The sequence below is a fragment of the Catharus ustulatus genome, chromosome 2 (assembly GCF_009819885.2).
Source record: "Catharus ustulatus isolate bCatUst1 chromosome 2, bCatUst1.pri.v2, whole genome shotgun sequence".
NCBI classification, from domain to species: domain Eukaryota; kingdom Metazoa; phylum Chordata; class Aves; order Passeriformes; family Turdidae; genus Catharus; species Catharus ustulatus.
In genome coordinates this window covers 20,697,615-20,717,405 of record NC_046222.1, presented here as the reverse complement: position 1 = coordinate 20,717,405, position 19,791 = coordinate 20,697,615, and the positions used below count along the sequence as shown (strand labels likewise).

The 19,791-nt window shown below is 39.2% G+C and overlaps 2 protein-coding genes across 4 annotated transcripts in view; one reads left to right on the top strand and one right to left on the bottom strand.

Moving 5' to 3' along the window:
* Positions 1 to 19,791, bottom strand: part of CMSS1 (cms1 ribosomal small subunit homolog) — a 232,513-nt gene that overhangs the window by 123,443 nt on the left and 89,279 nt on the right. The window lies entirely within an intron of this gene.
* FILIP1L (filamin A interacting protein 1 like) overlaps positions 1 to 19,791 on the top strand; it is a 189,724-nt gene that overhangs the window by 82,475 nt on the left and 87,458 nt on the right. For both annotated transcript variants that reach the window (XM_033051866.2, XM_033051867.2), the window contains exon 3: positions 4,026 to 4,115. The gene's annotated coding sequence lies outside the window, so the exon portion shown is untranslated. The remainder of the gene's footprint in view (positions 1 to 4,025; positions 4,116 to 19,791) is intronic.

Sequence of the window (19,791 nt, the reverse complement as noted above, 5' to 3'; positions counted from 1 at the left end):
CTTGAGAGAAGCAAAAAATTCTTTTGTCCCTGGTAGTTGTTCAATGTCATGTGCAGGAAAACACAGACAACCCCAAATCTGAAACAGGCAGTAATCTGCCTTAGAACTGTTCCCTTTGTCATCAGTGTTTCTGAAGTTCAGGTAAAGACTATGTGGACACAGTGAAACAACTCTCAGAACAGTGTCTACATTGATAAAGAGGGTTTGCCAGAAAACAGTAGGTGTTCGTGCTTCATTCAGCAATAGTGTAAAGGACAGTTTCACAACTCAGGTTTATTTTGGGAGGAGTGGGGATATCTGGCTTGTCTTTTTTAATTTAAGACCTGAAATCAAAGAAAAGATGTAGCAATACAATGCCAACAGCTTAATGAATATTCTGTAGTGTATATAAGCACCCTGGAGAAAACCTGCACTCAGATAAACAACAGATTCCATCTTCCCCTGCCCTAAGGAATATAAACCAGGCTTATAGTTTACACCTAATTCAACAGAGGCTTTCAAAACAAACATATTTCAGACATACCTAGCAAATACTCCTCTTCCCACTCGCACCCAAAACTTTCTCTTGGAAACAAAAGGCCTCTTCCTTGACAAAGATTTCACGGGTATCTTCCAAATCTGCCAACAGCTTGCGTTACATAGTACACCTAAAAATTTTAAACTGACCTTTGTCCCCTCTGAGAAAGTTGTCTGTTCTAAATGGCCCACACACACTCAGCAGAAAGCCAAAGCTCACACAGACTCTTTCAAACACATTAGGTATCTGTCCCATGGGGAGAGCCTGTGCATGCCCCCACACACACACAAAAGGGTGAGGAGAGCTTTCTGCAGTATTGAATATCCCACAGCACATATCTGGGTCCTTAGAGGCTTCTCCTGCACCTTTCTCTGTGGCACTGCTTCCTTTGCCAGGAAGTGTGACCTTGCTGAATGGCAAGGAGGCTGCAGAATGGCAAGGAGGAGGAACACTCACAGCCCACTAAGGTTGCACGCCTACTGAAGTGAGACCGGAAGCTGCACTTTCCCCAAGGGAATGTGCAGTGGAGCTTGCATGGCTATTATATACCCCTTGCGAACACACAGAGTTTTCTGGTGGTGGAAAGTGAATTTCACATCTTCTGACAACTTAAAAATCTATCCCTAGTGAAGAAAAACAAAACCAAAGACACAAAGCAGACAATGGCTACAGAGGCTCCAGAGGAATGCAATGAGTGTAACGAAAGGCAACAGCAGTAGTGCGACAAGGGTTTATTAATGGGTCAAAAAAAAAGCTCAAATGACTCAGACACAGAATCAAATCCCAGCAAGATTTCCTTAAATCTTCTTCAGTGACTGCAGGCCTTCATGCAGTTTGTATCCAAGCTCTCTTGGGATCCGTAAAAAGAAGGCTCTATCTGGCCTTTCACCTCTTGATCAGAAGGATGCCTTACCAAAACAGGGCAGCATCACCACCCCCTTTAGCAGAGCAGAAACAGGCTCAGAAGAGTCAAATGGTTACCTCTCAAAGAAAGGCAGAGAGTCAAAGCAGAGCACACACAACTACCAAACTGCCATAGTTGCAATGCAAATGGTTTTTTTGGAGGAGCTGTAAGAATTCCATCAGAAAATGGTCAAGAGTTTGTACAACTATTCAAAAAGCACATAAACAGGCTTTAAGTGTGGAGAGAGGTGACAACAGTGGAGTGATTTAGGTATTTAATCCCATTAGTTCAAGGAAGACATTTCTAACCACCCTAAACTACAGCCTTGCTCTTTGGAAACATTACCTATCCTTGCCACAATCAAGATTTTCATGCACCCTATGAATACTTCAGTATTTCCTTTTGGTTGTTAATTCATATGTAATTCATATTCATTCCAAGTAAGCAAGAGAGAGCCAGGTGTTGTGATTTTGAGCATTTCTACATTTCACAGGTAACTACTCACAAAATTAACACCTTTAACTCATCTATGCCAGGCCTTATCTCAATTAATCAACTTAAAAAGCTCAGTAGCAGTAAGGCTAAAACATTAATTTGACAAAAAAATCTCAATTGCTTGGCTTAAAAAAAAAAAAACACTGAATCAATTCAGAAATCCTACTCTTTTCACCAACAAATCTACAGATTTTGAAACAGAGCTTTCCAAGCAGTAAGACAATGTATTCCTTGATGTTCTGTGTCTACCATGGAAGAGCCTTTGATGGGGACAATCACAACAGCGAGGTTTTAGTTTCTTCCAGAATACCAAGACAAGTCCCAGATTCTTCTATACATTTGATGAGAAGGTAAATGCTGGATGTCTAGAGATGCAGAAGAAAGATCAGAATGCACTGAGATCAAAAAGGGACAGCCACATAACTGACTGGAATTATGGATTGAACAGAAACAAAATCTACATTTATTGGTCAAAACCAACCCAATATAGTTTGACAAAAAATACAAAACAAACAAAAAAACACCCCTTAAATAACATATTTTGTTAGGTTAATTTAGTTCCTTGTGGTAGATCTCTGAAAAGCCAAGGAGACAGACTGATGGATTGACATAATTTCTCATATCTTGCATTGCCATATAATTTTGTAAGGTGATTATTTACACTGCATCTCAAAAATTTTTTTTGTTTTAACCAACAATTAGTAAACCATAATTCTGGTTTATCTTCCCCATGTGTCTGAATCAATAACTGTTAGGTAATTACAAAAACTTTCTCCCTTTTGACTTTGAGAATGAATTCCCTGCTTCACTATCAAAAATTCAGAATTTAAACAAGAAAGCCACTGCAGATCCAAAATTTTGTGCCTCTATCATTTAAAAGCAAAGATACGTAAAATGTAAACGACAACACAGGGCACCTTAGTTTTAAAAACTCAAACATTCTTCTTTTGTTAAAAGGTGCTACTGCAGCTTGTTATCTTATTAAAATAGCCAATAGAAAAGTGATCAAAAGGCACATTACCTGAAAAAGTTTGAGGCAGACAATCATAGGAATACTTGAGATTACCTGACACTGACATTGAGACAATTCATAGCATCCAAAAAGCAGTGGGAAATCAACACAGCCTAGTAGAACTTAAGAAATCTAAGGGTTCAAGAAAGAGTTATCCAGAGCACATGAGCTAACCCAGACTAACTGGTGCCTTCTCCCTCTACTCTGTCATTACCCATCAGTAATAGATGGTTTAATACTAGAAATGTATTATGCGGTTTTTCACTCTTGGCAATAACTTCCAGAAACAGTAGACAAATCTAAAATAGAATTCAGTTTGAAACAACTGTGTGTGTATATCAAATGAGTTGATACCATCAAATAACAAAAAATATGTCTTCCTGCATCTAAATAATCCCATTTTCCATCCTTTTCTTTTCTGTTACATCCTTGGATCATCTTCTAAAAACACAGATCATACTTGTTTCATTCCTCAGCATGTAGCAGGGCTGAGTTCAGCTGCACTCAGGTCCTTTGTCCACTAGCCTGTCTTTATCTCCTCATGCACCTCACCTGATGTCTTAGGCCACATCTCTATGAAAAAAGCCCAACCTCTGCTATTACACCATTCAGCATCCCCAAGATCCCTGGCCATGAGCTACACTTTTCAAAGGGCCCTGCAAGGTCAGTGACCCAGCTTCACGGTGAATTTCCAAAGAGGAAATTACTACATGAATTCCAGCAGCTAGAATTTGTTCACTCCCTACTAACATAAATGAGTATTTTTTAAACTACAGAAGAATAGAGCAAAAAAGTACAGAAGAAACAAGTTTTTAAATTAAACAAAGATCAGAGGCTAAATGGCAGTGCTTTATTTTAATATTCATACAGGCATCTGCTAGACTTCATTTCAGTTAATCGTATTATTCATGTGCAACTTTTTAAATGGTAGAATCTTTACTGGATCTAGTTTAACTCTTAATAAATTATTTTATAAAAATGTGTCAAGCTAATGCTGAGATAAGGACCTCTTCAATCTACAGAAAAAAATCTCTCAACCAATATTCACTTATGCTTGCTAAAAAAAAATAATCATTTATGCTTGATTTTTACTGCAGATTCATACTATAAGAGGCACAATTCTGGAGACAACTAAGAGGAAATTTAGGGAAAGTATCCCTAACTATCAGAGGAAGAACTCTGATCAGGTAGGAAATATTTTTATTTGCATGCTTTTACATGGGTACTTTTGAAAAATATAAATAAAATACAAGCTTTCTCATGTCTGAACTTTTCAGTACAATGAAAATAATAAGAACCTGTACACAGAGTACACTTTTTTGCACATAACTTGGCAGATTGACTAGTGAAAAATGTTAAATCTTTCTAAAGCTAATTCTTTTAAATTCAAAGTCAGAGAATGCATTAGGGGAAAAATGAGATTTTCTTCTTCTTTTTGTACTAAGGAACTCAGTTGATTAAATTAGTGAAAAGCACATTAGATATCAAATCAGTCTTTGAGCATAAAGTAAATGGGAAAACATAAGTAGATTTGTACTCCTCCTTTACCACTTCTTCAAGCCAAAGATACCCCTTAAAATAGTAAACAAAACTATCAAAAGTTATGTGAAGCCCCCATACATTTAAAAAGTAGGTTCATACAGCCAGCAATATCATTATATTAAATACATACAGTGGTTACCACAACTGCTTTTGCCATTTGTACATTAGTGCAACAAGCGATGTTTTTTCTGAATTGAAATTATGTTTCTGTAAACACATTCCGGAATTTCACTGTTTCATTTAAATTAATATGGATCTTATGGTAAGTGGCCCCGAGAGAAAGCACATTTCTGATGTCTTTGCATGAAATGCATACCTTCCTGAAACACTTCCTGTCTTGCACCCGGTTTTGGATATTATCACTGTTGTCTGACAAGAATGAGGTCAGCTAGGATTTGTAGCAATACTTTACAGCAGCTGCCCGGCATTTCTTTGAACCTCCACAAGCCTTTAACTCCTTAACTGCCTCACCAAAACAGACATTGAAGTCTTGCAGGAACACTAGAAGAATAATGACTTTTCAGGGTGCTGAATAGTCTCAAAGGGTCTAACAGAGGGAAGTAAAGGACTGAGCTTTTCAGGTGAGCAAAAATGAGCAAGATCAAGAAGAGGGATGAGAACTTGAGAAGTATTACCACCTTTGTGGCAGCCAGCCCAAATCAGGGATGGGGAGGTAAGACAACATGATATATACAGAAGAAAGAGACATACGGTGTTTGAAAAACAGCAGAGAGACACTCAGGTTTAAAATAGTCAGGTTTATCAGCATTCTCTCACAGAGAGCCACTTGGCTGACTCTCAGCAAATAAAACAGTCCATTTGCTCAATAAAGCGGCACTAAAATTGTATAAGCAGCAAAGAGTACAGTAATTTCACGATTACAAGCCGCACTGACTATAAGCCGCATCGCCGGGTGTTGGCAAACATTTCGTTCTTTGTCCATACACAAGCCGCACTCAATTATAAGCCATCCTGTCGTTTGCAGCGAGGACCCGCGTGCAACAAAGTTGCCAAATGGTAACAGAATCGGGGGATGGGGGGGGCGGGGTTTACTGGCTCGGCAGGGCCGCTCGGGGCCAGCCGCCACCGCTGGGCTTGCTCACCCTGGCCCGGTGCTGCGCTGTGGTGGCAGGGGTACACGGAGCCCACCAGCACCCATGGTGGCGGCGGCAGGAGGGGAAGGAGCCCTCCACTTCCCCCCGAGCCGCGGGGCCATCAGGAGGGAGCCCCCTGCCTCCCACCTGAGCCATGGGGATGGCAGCATGGAGCCCCTGCCTCCCCCGAGCTGCGCTGCCTGAAGGAGGGAGTTCCCCTGCCTCCCTCCCCCTCCTGCACTGCCAGCAGGGAGCCTGGCTCCACCGGCTTGCGCAACAGAGTAACCAATTTCTAACAATCGCGTAAACCCGGGTTTTATGGCAGATGCTCAGCTCAGCACCTCGGCTGCATTTCTGGGGTTGGAAATAATTCACATATTAGCCACCCCTGAGTGTAAGCCGCATTTCCAGTGTGGGAGCAAAATTTTAGTCACAACGGTGCGGCTTGTAATCGTGAAAGTACTGTACTCTGAATTTGCACAGAACTTAGTTATAGAGTTATACAACAAACTTCCATCTCCAATACCCTTACAAAACTTCCTGATGTTTTAAAACTAGTTGTCTCAGGTCAGGCTGACTGTCAGAAATCTTTTAAATTCATATGGGAAGCAGCATTTACACAATCACTAGTATGAGCTCAGTGCATGAATTAATCTCTCACTAGCAATAATTGATTTGATCTGTATCAATCATGCCCATATTTCCATTAAACGAGCCAAAATCTGCACCCGTGTTATACTGGCTGTGGGAAGGCAGACAGAGCAACAAAGATGCAGGCTTAATGGTATCTGGCACGCAAGCTTTACTTGTATGTAAGTTAATGTGTTTAATTATTTTAAAGTTCCACTCCTGGTGTAAATTTACTTGCTACCAGTTGCTTGAACTGCACTGGCCAGGGTTTCCCTTTGAGCAGCTTTAACATGATATAAACCTACCACTCACCAAAACCCAAGTTTCTTTGCTTTGTGGTTTTCCACACCTTGTGTAAGGGCTGTGGAGGAGACAAGAACAGCTCTATACCACACCACAATATCTCCCATTAAGGAACCAGAAGAGGCTCTGAGGAGTGCAAAGTATGTGTTAAAAATGCTCAGCTATGAGATTGGTGCAGCACAAATATCCTGATAAGAGAAATATCCACAGCTTCTTACTTTCCCTTTTCACTGTGGTTACAGGTGTTACACACATCTTCTTCCTTTATGTACAGTGATCCTAGTTTGCATCTTCTTCCAAGAACACTGTGATGACTGTGATTTAAACCATAATTAAGTTACAACATTAAGGTAGGCATAGTTTTAAAAGACCAGCATTCCTCCCTAGGCTCCATACTGCTCACACTTTGCAGGGTTTTGGCAGCAAGTGACTCAGCTCATCTGTTATCAGACTGTGAAACACTTCAGAATGTACAACAGATCTAAGAAAGCATTTACAAACCTGATTTGAGGGGAGATTTAAAACCAAATCTTTCACAAAACTGATTCTGTGTTACGAAAGTCCCTGTGTGCCTTTGGCAGCTTCTGTTCCCACCTGAGGCAGGGCGTACCCACACGTAATGTATGTCATACATGTGCGTGCAGGTCTGCAGGACAACGTCTGTACTTCCTTCCAAATGGAAACTCTTCAAGAAGCAGCTGCCACTGTGCACCTTATTGTGTACAGGAGCTCAAGCTAAAAGCTGAGAAGCAAGTCAATACACAAAAAATTAGCCCAGCAAACCAAGCAAAATGCAAAGAATGAAAAAGTAAGCAATTTCCAATCGTTTCTCCTGGGTCATGAATTAAATTAACAAATACTCAAGAAGGAAATAACATTCAAATGCTTCAAATGCATCTTCCTCATCCTATCACGACAGTTCCTGATGAATTTAGTTACAATGATTAGAGTAAATACATATATGATTTTATTATACATAATTGAAAGACAAAATAGAGGGAACCAATTAAATGATAATAGACCAGAAGTATTTTGGGTTTTGAAACAATTGCAAAAGCTCACATGTCCCTGGAGACTCGTACAACAATTCAAATTAGTTTGTCTTGAGTACCTAACAGCCCAAATACAAGTAACATGTTCTTTAGGGACAAATTATCTTTGATGAAATGGGGGGAAAACTGCTCAATCTTACAGGCAGGTTACAGGATTAATTTTAGCTTTTGCTTACTGATGAATCATTGACTTCGTCTTAGTCTAGCTTTAAGTGCCTGTAATTGGCCATTCCATAAGCCTATTGAGAGGCTTATACGCAAGCACCTTAGTGTAAAAGGGGAGAGGGGTGGAAAAGAGAATAAGGGAAAGCAGTTAGGAAGGCTTTGTGTGAAAACCCAGTCTAAGAGACACGAAAGAAAATGCAATCAAAGAAACTCTATAAGCTCCAGCTGCTTTACCTAATACATGCAGGTTGATTTAAAATGTTCACATCAGCCTTCAGCAAAGTGTCACCTATCCTAAAAGATTTGTAGTTTGAGGGATGTTTGAATGTTCATTGGTTCATTCAGTTGAACAAAAGCAGAGAGCAGCAAGAAGAAGCCTGAATCATTTTGTCAAAGCTAACAGGAAAGCAACCCCTGACAGTCTTGGTGCGGTGCTCTGGAATATAAGAACCAGGAAATATAAATAAGGAAAAAAAAATTCACAAAGTCTTATGAGGACTGCAAAATAATTTCCACAGGAGTGCAGAGGAAGTCTCATCCCTTTTAATACCTTAAACGAGATGGAACAAAATAGTGGAAAGTAACCCAAGGAAAAAGCTAGTACTGGCAAGTAGACAGGCTATATGGAACACATTTTTATCTTGCATCTCTGATTTCTATTAACATTTTTGTGGCTCTTGAGGCAGCAAGGTAGGAGCTTTGGTTTATACTCCATAAACACAAGCCAAAAGCCTCCCACAGTTCCATTTGGTAACTTCAGTTTAACGTGTTCAAATATACACAGACTTCTGACAATGATTCAATTTCCCACTCAAACATAAACTATGCCAAAAAACACCCAAGATTATTTCAACTAATAAACATTTGGTTACAAAACCTGTCAAATCAACTTGATCTTTACATCAATTTAAAAGCCTCTTACCACAATCGTTGCCTGAACCATAGTGTGCTGCAGAAAGCACCAAAAGAAAACAATGATTGATAACATTCTCACAGTGTGCCTCTGACTGTGATCACTTCTGCAGTTGCACAAAGCTTAGGACCCTGCACTTGGAAGAGTGATTCTCCTGCACTTGGCTTATGCTGTGAAAATAATTTTAAGGACGTCAATGTCCTGACTCCTGAAGACTAGGATTTGAGACTAATATTGTGCCAAAATTTAATTTGCAAAACTAAATAGATTGAAGTAGTGTATCCTGCCCTGGTGCACAGTTTCAAAGCCCTCTCAAAAAGCTGCCCTTTGATTTAACCTTCATAGACATTTCTTCACAAGAAATACAATACTTGAAAATATGTACAATGTTACCCCAACTTAATACAAGTGCTGTTCAGTAGCATATTTATTGTCTTTGTGAAACAGCGACATTTGAACTTCACATTTTTCCAAATTCCACCCAATTCCCCTACTAAGTTTATATATTGAGTATTAAAAAGAAAGCTGAAGCAAATAATAAAAACAAAAGTTTCAACACACAGACACAAATGAAGTGCAAGGTAACTTGTGATATACTGGATTTATAGATCCTGAAATTGTGTTCTCCAGATGGTTATTTCCAAATTTTCACAGTTACATATCTGGTATGGTTAGCTCTTGCCCAAGAGGTTTTTCCAAAGTAAGAAACATCTCTAATAGACCATTCTGATGAGCAATTAAAGAAAAGTGAGGCAAATTTCCACCAGACAGATGAAAGGAATACAGCAGAAATGTACATCAGGTAAAACACTGATTGGAAAACCATCCCCAGTTGCTGTTATAGGAGCTAAAAGCTGGTTTTCCTGATCAGGACTGAGGCACATTTGAGAGGCTATACTACCTATAAAAGCAAGCCTGCTCCACAACTACCATTCTGAAGCTAATCATGAACAAATAAATACTAAATTTGCTCAAAACCCTTGAGACTAAAGTTCTTAGACAATCCTGTTCAACAGAAAACACGTGTATCCAAACACAATATCCTGTTTCCATACGTATTTTCTCCTACAGAATGGTGACATGAGCTAGAATTTCATTCCCACTGAGAGATCTGTTGACTACTCATGGAAAGATGAATCACTCTTCTCAATGGAAATAATTACTCGTGACAGCAGTTAACTTCTAATATATAAACTATTGCATGGGCAAAGTTAGCCTGACTCCCTATTGCAAATAATTAATGGATTGCTACAAAATGTATTTCACTACCTAGCTTTAAAAGATACTGGAGAACTAATAGTCTTGAGTCTCACCTGTGCTACAGGAAAAATGCCAGGAAAGCCAGAGGCTGATCCAGTTCAAAAATGTTTCTGACAGTGGCCAAAAGCAGATGTTTGCTGAAAGACAGCAATGGGAGTGATCCTTCTCCTAGCATGCCTTCACTGTCACTTAAGGATTTAAGCTGCTTTCAGAACATATTTCTGAACTACCACAATGAAACTGTTTCTCTGTAAATCTCCTCAGTGAAAGCACTGACACCTCTGGCCTCAGCTGTATCCTGTGGCACTCACCTCAGGGGTTTAGCTACATGCATCAAAATACTTCACTTTGTTTCAATTCTATGGCAAACTGATCCACTGAGTGTCCTCCATCATCATCCTGAGCAAATAACTATTTCCACTTACTTCATGGAAATAGTTACTTCACTTTACTCAGGATATCTAAGCCCTAAATAATGTGTCTTTCACACATTTTCTTTCATATTTGAACAGTTAGGGTCTGCTTGTCCCAGGAGAAAAGAGCACAGGTAGGATGGTGCTACTTTACATTTTATGAAGATAGGGAATCATCTGCATCCCATACCCAAAAAATGTTTGCAGAAAGACATAATGATGCCTTCTCGTTTAACTTACCTTGCTGTGTTAAAGCTCTCTGGTTTCTGAGCACTGCTGGAGACTAAGTTGAAGTACTCCCACAACAATGACAAGGGATCTCCCACAAAGCCCTCTTTGCTGAGCATCAGTAGCTAATAACTACCTCAGGACTTTTTCTTAGAGGTAGAAGTGCCTAATTAAATAGGCTGATAAGTCATCTATTTTCACAACTTTCCTGCGACAATTCTGGAAAAGCCAACTCTGGTATGTTGCACTGAACAAGAAGCTCAGGATTTCTGAAGAGCAACACCGATTCCTTTGAGAAGGAAGAGTGCACAACAGGGAAGGAAAGAGGCTTTCATACTTCAGAGTTTAGGTACTTAACCAACCAATCTGCTGCTACGCCTCATGGAGAAATCAGGGCTTCTCCCGAGTGGGAGAAGTCCATCCTTGGAATTGTGGAAGTGCCCTCTGAACACCAACTTCATCCCTCTTCACTGCCTACAGCCAGGCAGGCTAGGTACATATGCAAAGCTAATGTGAAAACCTTCCTGCACAAGCATTTATATTAAGAGATCTGATTCTGGACACAGAGTCATCCTTTTTTTGCAAGATATCATGGTCTCAGCCCTTACAATTCTTCCTCACAGTGGAGTGAGTTTGCATATATGTATGTCTATATTGTTTTAGAGACAGTTAATTTTATATATGTAAATACATATGAGCCTTATTTGTGTCCCACAACTGGGCACAGAGTTACTCACAGCCTTCCAGATGCTCTGTCCAGTTCACCCTGCATGCTCAGCTTCCCTAAGACAAAGATGACACTCCAACATTGGTGACATCGCAACTTCCCCAAAACTGTCATATGTCTTTTGTCAAGAGCTCCTTTCCTCCCTCCCTTCTGCCCTTCATCCTCCCAGGCCACCCTGGCTGTCCCCAGTGCCAAGGTCAGCAGGTGCAGAGGAGCTCTGGGCACAGCAGCAAACCTGGAGGCAGCCAGGGCAGGGAGCACAGCAGGGACATGTGGGACCCCTCGAGGCAGTGCTGGCAAACACCACTGCTCCAGCAGCTGGACACTGGCCAAAAGCTGCCTTTGCTGACCTGCCAGGCCAGGCAGTAGATCACCAGGCTCCATGCCTAACCGTGCAGCTGCAAATTCGACAAAGCTGTGCCTTACAAGTATTGTACAGGCCCTTTGGGAAGGCAGCCCTAAATCTCCACAGGGTTACATCTTGCACAGGTGGCCTCTATAGCTTCATGGGATACTGGTCTGAATATTTTTTTCAAAGCTAGCTCACTACATTTATTACTGTGGTAGTGACTAAGCCTCCAAACTATTTTTACAGGCCCCAAACAATAGTAATCATTTAGGATCAAGTTCTGCTTGCTAAACTGAATTGTGTCTAGTCTAGATTCTTAAAGCTCCACATCTCTGACAACCTGTGGATCACAGAACACAAAGGATATCAGCTGGGATGACACTGGCTTAACAGACATTTGAAGAACACCACAAAACCAAGAATTTGCTATAAGGCTTCTTCACTATTCAGAGCCCAAAGAAAAGCAGTATTGCAATATCTCCTTAGCAATAACTTCATTTTGAAAGGCACAACGCAGATGCAGTAAGGTAAAGATGATCAGGCTTCTGAATTATCACTCTTGTCAATTTTTTTTCAGCGGGATTTAGGAGCCCTGTCTAGGACCTAGCAGGACATTAGGAAGCTGTATATATCATGTTCAAATACAGCAAAACTAAGTCTAGAATGTACATTTACAAAAGGCTACTTTCATTTTATCCCAAAAAGACTGGACTTTACTTAACCCATAGGAGACCAAGTTATTCCAATTTAATTCTATTTCCTGAAACAAGAAGAACTAGTATTTACTGTTGAAGCCTTTGCCTGTTTTAAATTTTAAATAAATCACTAATGTCAAATAGATAGGTATGTTTGCAGCAGTTCTAATTTGAATGAAGTTGAAACTATGACCTAAACAATCTCACTATGTGAATACTCTGAGGATAAAGCTACATAATTTGTCTTAAGCTCATGAAAAAACAGAAGATGATGATGAACAGTATTCCTGACACTATTAAGGCTGGTGTTAAAAGCCACAATCTACACAATATTTATCATACACATGCATTTGTTCCTTATTTTTTCCTTCAGTTCTAGCCCTAAAAACCAAACCAGACATTCAGTTTTACTTCTCAGTTATGAATATATATATTCATATACTTCTCAGTTATGAATATACCTTCCCCATTCTTATCCCAGAAAATTCTATGGTTTGGTGTTTAAGGGGTTTTTTTTGGTGGTAGCGGTGATTCTTTGATGTTTTTTTTTTTGTTCACGTGGAGTAGGTGCATGGGTATGTGTGGGTGGGTGTGTGTGAGTGTGTGTGGGTTTGGGGGTGGGTTTTTTATAATTTTCTTCTTTTTTTAAGGCTCTATGACAAGAAAATTACTAAACCTTAATTTAAACATCTTACCGTTTTTACATTTGTTTCTTTAATTAATAAGTATGCTTGTGTTAACAAGAGACCTTTAAAATGCTACATTTTGAGGCTGTCCAGACTATACTTAAAGGAAAATACATGTACTCGGAGTTATACAAGCAGTAAGAGTCACAAAATACAGTCCCTGACCCTGTAAACCAATCTTGCACATGCAGCCTCACAGACTTTATTGGGTCTATCAGCACAAAGAAAGCTAGCCCCACTATGTGCATTCTGATGTTTACTGAGTATTTGGTATTAAATGATACAGGACAGATTCTCTGACCTTTCATTTAAAAGCCTTACCTTTATTTTACTTCTGGAAATTTACCTTAAATACTTAAATACTTAAATATTGGTGTCAGAGAAGTATTAGGACCTGTGATTGTTCCTCAAATAGAACTGCTTGCACATACAGGAACATACTATTCAAGGCTGTGTATCATCTTAATCAAGGTAAATCCACTCTACTGTTAACACTTTTTAAATACTTATTCACTCAAACAGAACTGATTTGAACAGAGCACTAAGAAAAATTATCCTCTTAGAGAAAGAACATAAATACTATTAATGCATGGGAACATATAATCATAACATACACACACACACCTGCTGTGCATTACAATGGCTGCTTTACAAGCATCCAGTAATCAAAAGGAGGAAGAGATGTCCACTTCAGAATTTATCTTCTTTTTTTCCCACACTAAGCAAATGTTCACAAACTTACAAGTCAGAAGTTTGACCAGGCAAACATACATTCCATAGATGTATATGTGATATATCTATAGGAGAGATGTCTGTACCTTCAGATGATGAAGTGCACAGGCACTGTCAGAAGTGGCATTAACCCTCTGGTTTAATGTATAACAAATTAGCATTATTTATGTGCAGAAGAGGCATGGTGCTCTCAGGAGCTAAATATTAGCTTCTGATAAAATAATTTTGGTGGAGTCTTGCTAAACAGCAAGCTAAGAATCTGTGCCTGCAAGATATGACTCATTGCTTCGTTAGGAAGGGCTTGCATGTTAAATGCAAACATTTGGAGTCACCTGTTCATGCCCTCCTCAACACACCTAAAGAACTGTCGACTTGTTCTCAACTGCCAGGAAAACCTAAAAAACCGGTAGAAATGTAATATAATTGCCACCAAGACCGAAAAAGCAATTTCAACAGGCCTCTCCTGGGGGTCCCTACTGGGGGTCCCTACTGTGTCCCCCAGGTTCCACCTTGCTTCTGCCTAGTTCCACATGTTTGTCACTAGCCACCAGGGGCAGGTGGACAAGCTTTCTGCACATCACCTGCACCAAGACACATGTAACCAAAGACTCACCAAATGTAGGACAACTGGTGTCAAGCAGCTAAGCTGGGCAATACAAAGGTTCTGCTTTCATTTTAAGTATCATTCTTCCAAAAGGATAAACAGGTGTTTTAAGTAGGCTTTTCAGAGAGGCCTTTACAGGGGTGGGGATGGGGAAGAAGGCATCCAGACCTTGGTGCTCCCCTTTGGAGGTCTCTGAACGTCAGACTCTTGCAAAATAGTCACAGATGCTCTCATTTAGATCTGCAATAACTGTTTCCTCCACTCTCACTAGCCACTGGGCTAGAGCTGGCCAGAGACATATTTTATATGAGCAAGTGGAAAAACAAAGAGAGGAATAAACAACAGTACCTGCTCTATGCCACATGCCTTGCCCTTCCCCAAGGACTCAGCTACAGTATCACCAAAACCAGGATGAAGTCACAGCTGCAGCCACAAACCAACAACTTTTGCCTTTGTGTGAATGTCATGTGGCAAAACTGTGGGGTCCTCATGCAACAATGAAAGGAAGATATTGGTTTTCTCTACCTGCCCTATGCCAAAACACAGGTGATGGCCTCAAGACCAAACTTCCAACACTGGGGAAAAAGAAGAAAGGACAGCTAGTGACAGAGAGGAGGGACATTCACCTAGCAAACTGACCTCTGTCCTACTTCCTTTTCACTGGAAGGAGGCATTTTAAGTTCACTGCTTACAAGAAAATTCCTATCAGAAAGCTGAGGTTTGCAGTGCATTTTTATTGCATTTTCCAAAGCTGGGTCATGAGAGCAGGACATATTCCAATAGGAATACTGTAAGGCATTATAATAAATAATAATGAGTGTCATGGCTAGTAAAACATGCAATGTGAAAACATACAATAACTAATTTCACTGTGTACAGTTACTTTTCAAATTCTGTGCTTTTCATATTTTCCTGGCAGACATATATAGGCACAGTCACTAATATGAACAATAAAAAAAAAAAAGCCACCACTGTAATTTTACTTTCACTTATTTAAGGCAATAATCAATTTTAATGAAAAAAAACTTTAAAAACTAAAAATAAACTACAAAGCTGACTTGAGCATCTACAAGGAAGCTCACATTTCCTGTGTGTTCATTTGTGTGGAGGTGAACATGCAGTAGATAATTTCAAATATCCTGCTGCCATAACATCAACAAGTAGAATTAGAGGTTAATAAGAACAAAAAGAAAGAATAAAAGAAGATAGAGAAAACAAAAGAAAATTACTCCAAAACAACAAAAAGCAGAAATACACATTCCTGACACAAAAAGGTGTTTTGATTTGAAAGACCAACACAAGACTTATTTCCATTTACACTAAAGCCTATGAATTAAAATTTCTTAGGAGCACCTTGTGACCCCAGGGCACTCTTAATCAAAATCCTGCAGTTTGTCCTCAGGCACCAAGGAGTCCTGTGGCAGCATATGTGGATCTGAATAAGCAGGATACAGGGCAGTGCCAGTCAGCACTCCTGGCTCAGAGGTGAGGAGGGAATTCCTGCCATTCATCCCTTCCCCTCACCAAACCCCAAACCTGAACAGTCTATGTCCCACAGACAGTAAGGTGTAATCTGCATAGAAAAGTGAGGGAATTGGAGATCTGAGAGAGATATTCTTTCATTAAACTCCTGGAAAAAAAGTATTTTGGATATTTATCCAAATTTTCCTCTTGAATATTAAACATGGAGGATGTAAGCATGGGGAACGAGTTGAGGAATCTTCCACAGCCATGCATGTGTTGTTATTTTGTAGCTGCAGCTGAAAGAGGAAAATGGCAGAGCCAATTATTTTGCACAGCTAAGGATTATCAGACAAAAAGATGTTAGCCTGCTGTTACATACTGAGATATTGCCATGAATGAGAAAAGCAAGCGAGGAGAAAGTAAAACAGTATAACACTGGTTTTGTCTTACAGACTACAAAGAAAACCTTGGTATTGCTCCAAAGCACCAAATCACAGAATGTAATGAAGATCAAAACTTTAGGATACACAAGAAAAATCCAGTCCACAGCTAAAAGAAAAACCTAACATCTACAAAAAAGAAAATTTAATTGTTTCATTTATGATCAGGTAAACCAACAAAAGATTATTGTCCAATTTCTAGGTAGCAGCAGAACACAGTCATTGGTGGAGATGATATTAAAAACATTTGGCTTAAACTAATGACTAACAAAAAACCCCTAACCCACCAACTTGGAACCCCTAGGTCTAGATACAAGCCTGCAGTCCTACCTGGAACCCACAGATGCTTTGTGGCAGCATGACAAAACCAGTAAAATGCTTCAAAAGAGAAACACTATTCTCATCTCAACTTCTAAGAGTTAAGAGCTCTCTGCTATAAGAGAGCCTGTAAAAAACTGGTCTGAGTGATAAAAGATGCAGTTCATGAAGCAAACAGACATAAGAAATTTGTAAGAAAGAAAACCCAGGCCAAAAGAATAAAAATAAATTTATTTTCCTGAATGTTGTCTAAAGGTGGGGAATTCCAGCTTAGGGAGAAGTTCACAAACTTTCAAAGCTTAGCTCATATGTGTTCTGTGTTGTTTTGATGTAAAAGGTGATAGAAAGAGATTTCTGGACAAATCAAACCAAAACCAAGGAGCAAAAAACCAACCCCCAAAACAAACAAAAATGAAATAAAAACAAAGAAACAAGCAAACAAAGATGTAAAGTTTCTGTGATGTGAAAGTCATACCTGGACATTTCAATGAACACAACAGCTACAAAAGCAGATAAAATTGATAAAATAAAAAAAAAGAGTCAATTGATTCACTCTTACCCTAAACTCTTGTACATGCACTATTTAATACAATTGTTTGAAGCAGAGCAACCGACAGAGCATAGTGGGGGAAAACCAATACAGTTGATTTTTAAAAGTTATTTTATTCATTACTTTCTTGGTAAAATAAGGAGCATCTGTGGATTCCCCCACCTCCTCCATCTCCAAACAAGGCATCTTCTCTCAGAGCAGGCTGCAAATAATCAAATCAATGGAGTAATGATCTTGATTGTCTTAACCAGTTCTCCATAGACATGAGTTCACAAGAGAGGCAGCTTCCTCAGACATTAGTAAAAACCTTTGATCTGTCTTTGAAGAAATTTTTCTCAGGATATTTAAAAGTCTGTGGTTTATTTTCATGTGTGAAGAAAAGCAACACTGAAGTGAACATTCCCACACAAATGTCTCAACAAATCTACGCTTGTCAAAAATACTCTTGAAGAAAATTAACATACATGCACTTTGAAGGTAAATATTTTTATTCTGCAGTTCTCACTGTAGCCTTTGCTGCTTATTTCACAACTCATGGATATAGGGCACTCCATACAAACACCAAGCAGACAAAAAATCCCATGAGCAAATTGGAAATGAAGATAGCTGCAAGGGTTAAGAAGTTTCGGTCTCAGATACCCAGACCACTTAGTGTGAGACAACAAGTTAACTTACACTGGAAAACAAATCCTAGATAATCCTTGCTTACTAACCATACATTTTCATTGAAAACAAAAGAAAAATACTTCAGAACTTTGTGGGCTTCTACTGCGCTTTTGCTGAAAGTATTTTATAAAGGCTGCTTATTTTGTATTTGCCATGAGCACCAAGCATAAGAGCATTAGACAGATACACGACAGACAAATACATTATTTCAAATGTCATATGTATGTGTATGAAGACACACACATGCACAGTGAAATACAAGAATTACCACTGGTTTCTTCCTTTTCTTTTGCCCACAGCTGTTATAGCTGTATAGCTATTGTAATGTTATATTTCTTCAGTTAGATTAATTTTGAAGAATTGTGATTACAGGCTGCTTTTGGAAGTGACATTATACCACATTACCAACTTGTTGAAGGGCACAGAAAATTACTGTCACAAGCACTTTGACAGAGATCATTTACCTTCTGTCAGAGAGGCAGGACCTTATTACAGTAAATACTAGTGAAATGGCGCTGGCATGTGCAAATGTGTATGTGTAGGGAAAGTTAACCACGGAAGCCAGAGGTGTAAAAATGGCACTGGGCTGACTAAATTTTCCTTGCCTTTTATTCTTACAAGCTTCTCTTAGTTATATTCAGGTTTTGCATCTTAATTATTTTGAGAAATATTTCTAAAATTACGAGATCTGTCATGCTGCTAAAAACATGGGAAGAAAAATACTCAATTTACAGTGGCTCAATCCAGCTTTGATTATTAAAATAGAACACTAAATTTTCCCATTTTGGCAGTGATAGAATGTTTTAGGAAGTGAGAGAGAATACTATAAAAACTGGATTTTAATGTTTTTTTAAACTGCTATGACAAAACTCACCTTGAAATATTTATAGAATTACTGCACAATGATGCTTTTGGCTGTATCAAGTCTGCTGAGGGCAGCAAAAGAAGTATGGGCATATTGTCAGGAAGACAAAAAGAGTTGCTTTTGTAGGTTCCCATTTACCAAAGTCACTTGAACCCAGGAAAGAAAGGGCCCATCTGTGCCTAAGCAAACACATGGAACATTTAGGAGAGACTTGTGCAGTAAGAAACTTCCCCTGATTTTTAAATTCTGCCAAAACATGTACTTACACAAAACTAATGCCATTGCTGAGACAATACCTTCAAATAGGTTCACACTGTGAGCCTACAAATTCATTTACTAAATTTCAGTAGCTAGAGGAAAAGCAAAAGCCAGAAGCACAGGTATTGACTTGGGAGCACATGGATCTCATGAAAGAGTGAGAAATGAGATATGAACGTATGAACTGATCAGATTGATAACCTGTAAAACATAAAAGCAAGGAAAAAACCTCAATAATTCTGCAAAAAAAACACCCTCAAACAAACCACCTCAAAAAACCCAAAAAACCTTCACCATTTAGTAGACAGAAGATGTGTGACTTTCCACACAGAAAATTCTGGTCTTTCCTGAAACTCAAAACTTAGAAAATTTGGGTTTGAGTTTTTTCCTTCTGTAAAATAACAATATGAAAGACTGAAAATAAACAGATGGAGACTCCTTCTCATGTCCTAAAATACCTCACTTGAGCTATTGCCTGTGGGATTTACAGTAACGTATCACACATGCAAAATCCTGTTTGTTTCAGAAGTCTGAATGTCCTACCCTTCAGTTTCACAAATGTCTCCATGACAGATGAATCTAGGAAGGGCCAACCAAAGTTTCCAGTGCGTTGTTCCTAAGGATAGCCTGAGCTTGTTTCTCTGCAGAAAGGAGGCTGCACATTTTGTGCAATATCTAACCAGGGGTGCCACCCTGAATCAAGGCCAGTTTCAAATAGGGCAGAGAGAGGGGAAAAGGTACTGACATCTCTACAAATTTCAGGAAAACTGATGCCTACAGAGTTCAGAGATAACCACAGTGAGGAAAAACTGCAATTATCAACTGTAACACTGAATTATCCAGCTGCATAAATGCCTACAGTCCAGGTAGTTTCAAGATATTCAGGGAAAAGGATGACTTTAGACACAC